This window comes from Rhipicephalus microplus, chromosome 5 (genome assembly GCF_043290135.1).
Source record: "Rhipicephalus microplus isolate Deutch F79 chromosome 5, USDA_Rmic, whole genome shotgun sequence".
Taxonomy (NCBI): Eukaryota; Metazoa; Arthropoda; class Arachnida; order Ixodida; family Ixodidae; genus Rhipicephalus; species Rhipicephalus microplus.
In genome coordinates this window covers 123,264,340-123,273,026 of record NC_134704.1, presented here as the reverse complement: position 1 = coordinate 123,273,026, position 8,687 = coordinate 123,264,340, and the positions used below count along the sequence as shown (strand labels likewise).

General features: G+C 47.0%; 1 pseudogene; it reads left to right on the top strand.

Moving 5' to 3' along the window:
* The first annotated feature begins 245 nt into the window (after window positions 1-245).
* On the top strand, window positions 246-5,690 carry LOC142817560 (protein cycle-like; annotated as a pseudogene).
* Window positions 5,691-8,687: the final 2,997 nt, after the last annotated feature.

The window sequence follows — 8,687 nt, the reverse complement described above, 5'->3', positions numbered from 1 at the left end:
TTGCTTTTGGTGTGCATTGAAAGAGCATGTGTGCCTGCATTTTATGCCAATTTCGAAGTAAGTGACACCTATAACGTTTTTTTTTATTTCTTTATGCCAAAGCACGATGATGGATAGGCGTCCTAAAGGCGTCACCGCGGTAAAAGCGTTGCTCTATGTGTTACGGTTGAAGCTGGATTTGCAAGCAGAATCACAGCGAGATCGAGAAGCGACGCCGGAACAAGGTGAACATGTAGATCAGCGCGATGGCCTCCCTGGTGCCCATGTGCAAGGCCATGTCCCGGAAGCTGGACAAGTTGACCGTATACTCCACATGATCGTGCAGCTCATCAAGATCATACCTAGAACATGCTCGTCACAATCACTGGGGTCGACGTACAATCTTCCTTCGAATTCGTGTGCTTTACAGAAACTTAGCTGGATATTTACTGCACTGTTAATCACTTATGATTTCACAGAAAACGATGCCATGTATTCGTTCAGTGATTGTTCATTGTGCTGCGATACTTCGCAGTGCTTGCGCGCATTACCAATATCAGTTCGCCAATCAATCTCATTATTCGACTCATGAATCTTATATGCCTAAGATCATTACTGATGTTTATGTTGGGTGGTCGTATTCAGTTCATACCATTCATTTGTCTTCGATCATGCCGGTTCCGAAAATTCGTACACAGAAGGACAAGCTCCCATGGTTGTCGGACGAGGACGTCAAAAACGTTGTCCTACAGGTAAGTTATAGCGTAACTTTCATTCTGAAAGTTTATTCCCTTAAATAACCTTCATGTAACTCACGTTAGAAGTTACGCATAAAGCTTATTTTCACTTGCGATCAAGATAGCAATGTACTAGAAATCTCTCGTCCAATTTACTGTAGCTACTCTGAGGCTGTCTTTAGCGGGCATTGTTTGGTGCCACGTCGCGCATTCGTTTGTACTCCCGCGCGGATAAGCTTTTGCAGCAAGAACCGCAAAAACGTTTATCAGATGATAACCACGCTGTGGAACATTCCCTGTTCGCGAAAGCTTATCGTGAAAAATTGAAGTTCATAAGCCATAGCTAATGTGACATGAGGGTTTCCTACAATGACCTTAAAAAAACGAATCCTTTATTTCATTCAATGCCAGTGCAAACGCGCGCTCTTCAACGAAAGCCGTCGGTCCCCCTTAGTTCAGAAAGTGGTCGTGATGCGATGCCACAGGAGGGGTAGGGCTGCGTGCATCATTGGTCCTTCCGAACGATTTTTCATGGAAACACGATAGACGTGTGTCCCTCTCCAATATCATACGTCTGTTAGATTTGTTCCTTCATGCTCATTCTTTGTGGCTGGAAGCAATGCCACTGCTACCTCACAGCTCTAGTTAGGCAGCGGCGGCACCGTAACGCGTTTCCATTGGTGGCCCGCATAGCGCCACGAATGGCGACACGCTATCTCAAACACCGTATCACTTACAAAGCCAGCGTGACCAAATGCTGGATATAGTAATGAGGAGGAATGCAAGACGCCGCCCCACGGATCTGTACACAACTGAGCAAAAAAAAAGATTAATGTTATTCCCGTCGTGACGCACTGCGCATGAAGGGCTCTCGTCCCCATGACCGCAAAGCACAGGCGAAAACTAGGTGATAGGAGAGATAACAAAAATGCTAGAGGAGAGGGTGGTGAACAGCTGGATCGAGCGCATCTGGCTAGCATTGATAAAATAGAGGAGGCATTGCTTTAACAAAACTCTTTCAGTGAGGCATTGAAGAACATGTAATATAAAGAATGACAGTCAGACTTAAAACGCTGTTACCTAAGGTACTTCTGATGAATTGTTTTTTGCAGGTTGTTGATGGTTTTCTGTTCATTGTGAGCTCTGACCACGGTCGCATCCTGTTTATGCCAGAGTCGGTGCAACAGATGCTCAACTACACTCAGGTGAGGGAGAAAGTACCGCGGTGTTCTCTCACACGCATCTTGTTTTCCGCATAAAAGACGATCCTTCTTTTTAGGAATCATCATAGCACAAAAGTTGAACGCGTCCTCGCCGAGGTAGTTGAGCATTCATTGTGCGTTGTTTCTTCACAAGGGCGAAGGAATGAATGCTGCAGTAACCAATTGCAGTGTTACGCAAAGAACGGCAAACAGCCCGACATTTGCAACGCGTACCTCAAGCAGAACGCACTCACGAATTGAATTTATAGAGGAAGAACTCAAACAACTGTGTCACAGTTTTTACTTGGTGTGAGCAGCTCGCTTCTTTCGTAAACACGGCCGTGGTAGTGATCTAATTGTGGTGCTCTCTTCAACCGCTGTAACTTCAAAGCAAACTTAAGGAGGAAACGCAAGAGATACAAAGCACCCTAAGTCCGAGATAAGCGTGTGCGCGAGTGAGCCACCGGGCTAAAGAACATCTAACGTACTTTGGCCACACCAACCACGATATGTGGAGGTGTTAGCGAGCCTTCATGGGCGTGCGCCTCGGAGCCGGCTCGCACATGCACAGCGAAGCACGGGTTGGCATGGCACGACAACCTTTGGAGCGCGCCCGCCCAACGTGCGCCCGTCCTGCCGTATCGCTACTGATTACTAAAACGTGCTGTGGAGCGCGAGGTTGCTGGTTCGGCGCCCCACTGCGGTACTTTTTCTTCTCGTTTTTTTGCAATTTTTGTGTAAATATTTCACAACGTCATATTCGTGACAGAAATACGTCGTGGAGCCGTGGTTGACCTCGGCATGAAATACCTTTGCGTGGAAAAAAAAAACGAAAATAGTGCAGCAGTTCACTTATCTTCTTTTCATAAAAATGTGGTAAAAATGGCCCACAAGAGCTGCAGCGACCAATGTTTCCGAGTTCGAGTTTGGAACATGTAACTGAAAGAGGAAGAAAAGAATGTAAGGTGGTACCGTTGTGAAAACAATGGGAAGTTTAAGTAATATTCTGCCGTCTGCAAATCTGCTCAAAGTGATAGGATAGAGAAAGAAAAGAAAGAGAGAACTAGAGAAGAAATGCAGGGAGGTTAACCAAGCTTTGGCTCGGTTGGCTACCCTACACTTGGAATTGGGGAAAGGGGAAATAATAGAAAGGATAAAAGATGAAATGTAAGAAATAGATGTATGAGCACAATCATGTTGCGTGGATTAAATAGGAAGAAAGGAATAATTATGAATAGTAAAGGGGACAAAAATATGATGAAATATTATAGATGTTGTTGTCCTCAGGAATTAGGTAATAAAGTGTCACAACTCTCCAATGAAAATCACCCCCTTCCCGTCAGAGTAAAACCAACCCAACCCTCACGCTTCACCCAAGTGGTCGCAAGGCGAATCTTGGCTCAAAAGTCGTGTGGCTTGGACGAGTTGGTTTCCCATGGAGATAGCTTGTATCAGCGTGGCACATAGGGAAAAAAAAAGGAAAAGACGACACAGACGTCAAGAAAGGTAGGCGCTAAACGTAAACTTGTGGCCCCGCCGCGGTGGTCTAGTGGCTAAGGTACTCGGCTGCTGACCCGCAGGTCGCGGGATCGAATCCCGGCTGTGGCTGCTGCATTTCCGATGGAGGCGGAAATGCTGTAGGTCCGTGTGCTCAGATTTGGGTGCACGTTAAAGAACCCCAGGTGGTCGAAATTTCCGCAGTCTACCACTACGGCGTCTCTCACAACCATACGGTGGTTTTGAAAGGTTAAACCCCACAAGTCAATCAAACGTAAACTTGTGAACAGAACGTGCCAGTAGAGGCGCACTTGGCGGCACAAGTTTGCGTTTAGCGCCTACATTTCTTGACGTATATGTCGTCTTTTCGTTTTTTTATATGTGCCACGCTAATACAAGCTTTGGCTCAGGGGGTGCTCACTTGAAGTACTGAAAGATTTTGACTTTTCCCCGAAACGAGCTAATCAAGGTAACAGTGACTGTGTCTGCGCGCGCGTATGTGGGTTAGGAGTATAGTTTCACTATACCGTAGCAGGCGTTACTAGGGCTGTAAAAAGAAAGGTAAACGAGCAAGTCCTTACGAATGACCAAAACCAAAAAGAAAAACACTTTAATATACATACAATTTCATGTCACCCAACGGTAACGAATCCTCGCCGTCATTTTAAGGCAAAGTGCTTACTATGCATGATGATGTGTTATGTCGATTTACGCATTCAACATCGTCAAGGTTCATTTTTCATCCCTTTTTTCGGTATCTCCAGGGAGATCTCCTCAGGCATCTTCTCGGACAAAGCTGGTTTGACATTTTGCACCCTAAGGACATCACCCATGTCAAAGAGCAACTCTCTTCGTCGGGCCTGTGTCCGATGGAAAGACTCATTGATGCAAAGAGGGCGTGCTCGTTTCCTTAACAAGGTTGCGCCTCCTTAAAAACGGCAGTACTCAATTAACAATTTTGACACACGGCGTTCTGTAAATAACGAACAAAATGAGAATAGATTTGCGATGAGACAGTAGTGCTATTTAACACAATTGATTGATCACTAAAGGTAGCTCTTGTAAATATACTGTGACTATTAGTCAACAGCTAGAAAAACAAGGCATCGAAGACTATTTTACACGTGCGTCTAGTTGAAACTATTTTTGACAGATAACCTTGCCCTTTTGAACCATTACCAAGTAAATTAACGCCGTGCAACAATATAGAGCCATATGCATGGAAACGAATGTGTGAATTCAGTGTCACGTGACCTCGTTCTTCTCATGCCACTACACACAGGGCTGAGAGATCAATATTGCAAAAATAAAAAAAGGCTCCTTCCATGAATCAAAAATACTATTGTCTATGTATTGCAAAAATCTTGTCTTTAATGCGCTTTCAATAACAAAGTCTGAACTCTTGAAATTCCGACAAAAAAAGCAGAAGTTCAGGGGAAGAGTGAAGGTTGAAGCGAAGAACAATTGGTGAACACGGAGGGTCGCTCGTGCCGATGTTTCGGCCAGCGGACTTGCCTTGGAGCCTTGAAGTGAGACACCCTGTGCTCCCGATTTTTAAACGTATTTGATAGCTGCGCAAAATGACGTTGTCCTTTTTCAACGTAAGTTTAGTCTTCAGTAGAATGCATAGGTCGGTGATTTTACTCACGAGTCAACTCACTCAAACTCACTCAGATCGAGCTGTGAGCCTTAGTATGAGTGAGTCCGGGTGAGTAATAACTTGGTGAGCCTGAGTCCGAGTGTGCCGGGCTCAGGAAAGTGTTGGTGAGTCTCGGTTCGAGTGAGTCCAGAGCGCCAGATATGTTTCGCGAGTGAGTTTGAGCGAGATGCACAATTTCTGCCGACCTGTGACCCTATGCATTCGTCATGACACGTGAACCATTTTCCCCGATTCACGCAGCGATGTTGCCGCTGAAAGGGAAATTTCCGCAGTGGCAGAGCAGGCTGTGTCCCGGTGTTCGTCGCTCCTTCTTCTGTCTGAATAAATGCAAGACGCAAGTGACCATCAAGGAGAAGGCTGACACCACGATGAAAGGCCAGCGACGCTGAAAGTCGCACAGCTTCGACCACCGATACCCGGTCATCTACTGCACCAGCTGCTACCTCAAGTCGTGGGCACCCGTTAAGCTCAGTCTGTCCGAAGACGCCCCAGCGGATGACCGCGAATGGCACGAAAACTACGCAAGCGCATTATAGCTTAGAAGGGTAGTGGCGTGGGCTAGTTGTTATGGCAGCGCCCGTTCTTGTTTCCCTACCTGCCCTAGTCGTCAGTTCATGCCATAGCAATCACCATGAGTGCATAATTTTTCCTTTCTTGTTATTGTAAGCTGTCAGACTGGAGACGTAACTGTGTACATAGTAAAAAATGCCGCTTGCAGAAATACACGTTGCAAGCGCTCTCCTTCTACACTCCAATAATTTACGAAACAGGAGGGGGGGGGGGCGGTGGCATGCATAGGTGACATCACTCGTGTCGCCCTCTTCCCCCTACCCGACTCCAGAAAGTTGAGAAAGGTATTTCGAGGAAGTACGCAGTGAGAAAGAGTCAACATCATGTGGAACTGAACAGGGCCTCTTCGTATAACAATGTCTGGAGAAGTTTACGGAGAACGGGCAAGAAAGATAAAGAAATCGCCCTCGCCAGACGTGCACTAAATATAACCCAAAAGCGCTGATAGTGACAGTGTTGGTGGTGTTGCAGATCTGGCTGGTAATCTCTTCTTCTCAGTGTCTCTTTTCACGTATTATACCTCACCGGTACCAGCGAGTTTCACTTGGGCTAGTCTTTGGCAGATAAGTTAAAAGTAATTACGGACTGTTGTATCCTCTATATAGTACCTGTAGTTTCGGTTCCTGTGTTTGAGTTGACAACACTGGGTTTTTGTGATTGTACATATTTGTGAAACATCGAATAAAAAGGAGAGTATGCAACCGCTACCCGGGAGTGCGAGGCACGTCACTCGTTCACTACAATGGCGACAAGTGTTTGAACCCCGTCTGAGATAGTTGCCGGGGGATAACCATCCACGCCCCCAGATGGCTTTCGCTGGCATCGCCCCACCGGATCCGTTCCTTCCGACACCGGGTCGTCCCGTGCAGCCATGGTTCCGATGGCGCGACATGTTCAAGGTCTATCTGCTGGCGTCCGGTGCTTCAGAGTTTTCCCCAGAGCGACGCAAGGCTCTTCTACTACATTTTTTGGGACCCGAAGGTCAACGTATCTTCAATACTATGTCTATTTTGCAGGTGGCCGAAAAGACTGAGGAGGAAGGGACCGGAGCTACGCCCGACGTGTATGACTCCGCGGTAGCGGCACTGGCTAAGCACTTCGATGCCACCTGCAACCTGGTCGTCGAGTGCCACCGATTTCACCGTCGAATTCAGTTCCCAGGCGAGTCTATTCACGAATACGTGACCGCGCTAACAGAGCTTGCCGCTTCTTGGAAACGCTGCCCAGCTAAAGGAAAAAAAAATGCTTCTTTTGTGGCCGTATCGGACATTTTGAAAACGTTTGCAACCAGAAGCGGTCGCAAGCAGCTGTCCACGAGGTTTCAGTACATAGCCCGTTGCAGGATGAAACCGTCGAGGTTCTTGTAGTTCAACAGCCTCTTGCATCCGGAATTCACATTGACATTCAAATCGGGCAGGTCGCTATGAAGCTGTTAGTCGATTCTGGCTCTTCCGTTTCTATTCTTTCAGGCAAGGTGTTTGACGAACATTTATCTGGTGTGCGCTTCTTCCTGTTCCTAGTGTGACGCTTCTGAATTATTCGAAAAGACCAATTTCGGTTTGAGAATGCTTTTTTTCTGAGGTCTTTTTCGAGAATCGCAGTGCACCACTTTTATTTTATGTCGTCGAACAGGGCACTTCTCTCGTTGGCTTGGATGGTATTAAGGCCTTGAAGCTGTGTATTGAAAGCTCTCAGCTGCAGTGTTTTCAAACCAGCACGGTATCGAACGCCGAAGTAGCTCGGACATGTCCAATAGAGCCATCCATGCAGCTGCCGTCAGCACTCCAGCAAAAGTTTTGCTCGCTCTTTTCAAATGAGCTGTGCCTTGCAAAAGGTTTTGTTCACAGGATTAAGACACGTGCGGGTGTTCAGCCAGTAGCATCCAAACTTCGCCAGCTTCCTTTCCTGTTATGACCACGCGTGTCTTCCGAACTGCAGCGCCTGGAAAGCTTGGACATCATTGAACGTATCGATACGTCAGAATGGGTGTCCTCCATTGTAGTCATTCAGAAGAAAGATGGAAGTATTAGGCTTTGTGTAGATTTACGCGAACCTAACAAGGTCATCGTTCCGGACAGCTTTCCGCTGCCTGACATGGATGAGTTGCTTCAAGCCTTGGTGGGTGCCACGAACTTTTCCAAACTCGACTTAGCGTCTGCCTGCCACCAAGTTCCGCTGGATCCTGAGTGCAGGGACTTGACAGCTTTTATAACACATGAAGGGCTGTACCGGTTCAAACGCGTTTGTTTTGGGCTAGCCTCAGTACCTGCTGCTTTCCAGAGTATGATGTCTCGAATCCTTCGCAATTGTGCGGGTGTCCTCTTTTACATCGACGATGTAATTATTTTTGGTAAATCAGCTGAGGAGCACCTCAAGAACTTGGAGGCAGTGTTGCAGCGTATCAAAGACGCAGGTCAGAAGCTCAACAGCAAATGTGTGTTTGGAGTTTAGGAGCTCGAATTCTTGGGCCACAAGGTGACACCTTGCGGTATTTCACTACTGTCAGGGAAAGTGGACGCAATTGTGGAAGCCCCACTTCCAAGAAATGCCGCTGAACTCCGCTCCTTTCTTGGGTTGGTGGAATAATACGCCAAGTTTGTGCCATACTTGGCCGAGATGGTAGAACCAATGAGGGCTCTTCTTAGGAAAGGCGAAACCTTCACCTGGTCTGTTGAGCTGGATAACAGTTTCCGTGCGGTAAAGGAGGTATTATCGTCAGATCTTGTTTCGCACATCATTGATCCTGCGCTTTCAATTATTATTTCCACTGTTGGATCCGATTGTGGTCTTGGAGCAATCCTTCAGCAGCACGCCGATAATAAGCTTCGTACTGTTGCTTTTGCACCACGCACGCGATCTCCGGCTGAAAGAAAGTACGCAGTTGGCGAGAAGGAAGCACTTGCATGCATTTGGGCTTGCGAGCATTGGCATGCTTACCTTTGGGGACGGAGCTTCACTCTCCGAACAGACCACCAGGCCCTCGTTTTCGCTTCTGTCTTCGCAGGGCTCAGGCCGACGCCCACTTAGAATTGCACGTTGGTG